This window comes from Penaeus monodon, chromosome 39 (genome assembly GCF_015228065.2).
Source record: "Penaeus monodon isolate SGIC_2016 chromosome 39, NSTDA_Pmon_1, whole genome shotgun sequence".
NCBI classification, from domain to species: domain Eukaryota; kingdom Metazoa; phylum Arthropoda; class Malacostraca; order Decapoda; family Penaeidae; genus Penaeus; species Penaeus monodon.
Window position 1 is genome coordinate 7,882,217 of NC_051424.1, and position 2,500 is coordinate 7,884,716.

General features: G+C 44.8%; 1 pseudogene across 1 annotated transcript; it reads left to right on the forward strand.

The window, feature by feature from the left end:
- The first annotated feature begins 213 nt into the window (after nucleotides 1-213).
- LOC119597345 lies at nucleotides 214-2,268 on the forward strand (annotated as a pseudogene). The gene is made up of 2 exons (XR_005230825.1): nucleotides 214-321; nucleotides 990-2,268. The product of XR_005230825.1 is annotated as an actin-57B-like (transcript).
- The last annotated feature ends 232 nt before the right edge of the window (nucleotides 2,269-2,500 follow it).

Below are 2,500 nucleotides of genomic sequence, written 5' to 3' on the forward strand. Positions count from 1 at the left end.
GTATTTCTAGACGTCCGACATGACGAGCAGGCGGAGCAGGGTGGGGTGGTGGAAGTCCTGGGGAGAGGGGGGGGGGGGATTCCTTGTGGAGTTACGGACCACAGAGCGTCTTTTTTGGTCATACCGTAAACACAAGGCAAACGGGAGTAGGGAGAGGAGGGGAAGGGAAGGGTGTGAGGGGAAAGGTGTGGGCTTAGACGATGAATTGGGGGGAGGGGAGTGTGGGTGGGACGTTGTAAGAACTCGGGAGCTTGTATATAAGAGCTATGAGGTTCAGAACTACCTTTAGTCTTCAACGGACTCAGGATCTACAACTACCCAGTAAGTGATCGCGCCCCTGGCTTTGTTTGGCATCATTTTGACGTTTGCTTATCAAGTGCGGTCGAAGTGGATAAGGCTCCGTGCAACTTGGGACTTCTTACAAGGATCAGGCTTATAATCACATCCTGGATATGAAAGAAAGTGATAGCAAATGAGGAAAACCTTTTTAGTTGTAATTCTACTTATGCCAATTAGATCACATTTAAACATTAATTCGCCATAAACCATTATAGTTGATATAGTTATCAAATGAAAACAAATATTTTGATCTTTACGCTTAAAATTAAAATCTACCTCATATGTAATCAATGTCAAACCGTAATTACAATTTTCTTAGTTCTTATAAATTTTGTATAGTAATTTGATTAAATACAGTATTGGAATGCTGCAAGATAGGTCAATGCATTTCAGTTCTACTAAGCATACGGGCAAAAACATAACTGAGTACTAAGAAAGCATAAAACTCTGTTATACTAACAATAGGCTCCTCAAATTAATACAATTGTTTCCTACGACATAGTTAATATAACCATGAAGAAAGGAAGTTATGAAAATTATTTTAAAAATTATGGTACATGTATGCAAACACACACATATACGTGTTTGTGTGATTGCATATGTGTATATATAGTGTGCATTGGATGATTATTTTTATATTTTCTTCGCAGATTCAGATCTGAATAACCTTCCTCAACCATGTGTGACGAAGACGCATGTGCTCTAGTGGTCGACAATGGCTCTGGCATGGTCAAGGCCGGATTCGCCGGAGACGACGCCCCTCGTGCCGTCTTCCCCTCCATCGTCGGCCGCCCTCGCCATCAGGGTGTGATGGTCGGTATGGGTCAGAAGGACGCCTACGTCGGCGATGAGGCCCAGAGCAAGAGAGGTATCCTCACTCTCAAGTACCCCATTGAGCACGGTATCATCACCAACTGGGACGACATGGAGAAGATCTGGCATCACTCCTTCTACAACGAACTCCGTGTTGCTCCTGAGGAATCTCCCGTCCTCCTCACTGAGGCTCCCCTCAACCCCAAGGCCAACCGTGAGAAGATGACCCAGATCATGTTCGAGACTTTCAGCGCTCCCGCCATGTACGTGGCCTATCCAGGCTGTGCTCTCCCTGTACGCCTCTGGTCGTACCACTGGTATTGTGCTGGACTCTGGTGATGGCGTCTCTCACACTGTCCCCATCTACGAAGGTTATGCTCTTCCTCACGCCATCCTTCGTCTTGACTTGGCTGGTCGTGACCTTACCGCTTACCTGATGAAGATCATGACTGAACGTGGCTATTCCTTCACCACCACCGCTGAACGGGAAATCGTTCGTGACATCAAGGAGAAGCTTTGCTACGTCGCCCTTGACTTCGAGAGTGAGATGAACGTTGCTGCTGCTTCCTCCTCCCTTGAGAAGTCCTATGAACTTCCTGACGGTCAGGTCATCACCATTGGCAATGAACGCTTCCGCGCCCCTGAGTCCCTGTTCCAGCCTTCCTTCCTGGGTATGGAATCTGTTGGTATCCACGAGACCGTGTACAACTCCATCATGAGGTGCGACATTGATATCAGGAAGGATCTGTTTGCTAACATTGTTATGTCTGGTGGTACCACCATGTACCCTGGTATCGCTGACCGTATGCAGAAGGAGATCACTTCTCTGGCTCCTTCCACCATCAAGATCAAGATCATTGCTCCTCCCGAGCGCAAATACTCCGTGTGGATCGGTGGTTCCATCCTGGCCTCTCTGTCCACCTTCCAGGCCATGTGGATCACCAAGGAAGAATATGACGAGTCAGGCCCCGGCATCGTTCATCGCAAGTGCTTCTAAGTTTACTTTACGTTGATCATGATGCAAAGATACTTTATTCGGACTTCCTCTCATACGATTACCGTTCACTTGAACTGTGAATGAATTCTTTACGGATCTCTTTAAAATAGTAATTGCCACTTTTTTACGATCTCTATCCTTTTATGTAACTACATTTTCTAAATATATTATACATTCTATCTTCTGTGTTCTTACTCATTTCCAGTATATCACAAGAAAATTATAGAACAGTTTCCAATAATGATGATAAAAGCATACAAGAAGACACACGAATACAAACAAAGCCGTCTATTTATCTATCAATAAATGTATCTTGCATTTATGCCGAAAAAAAAACACATAATAAAGGGA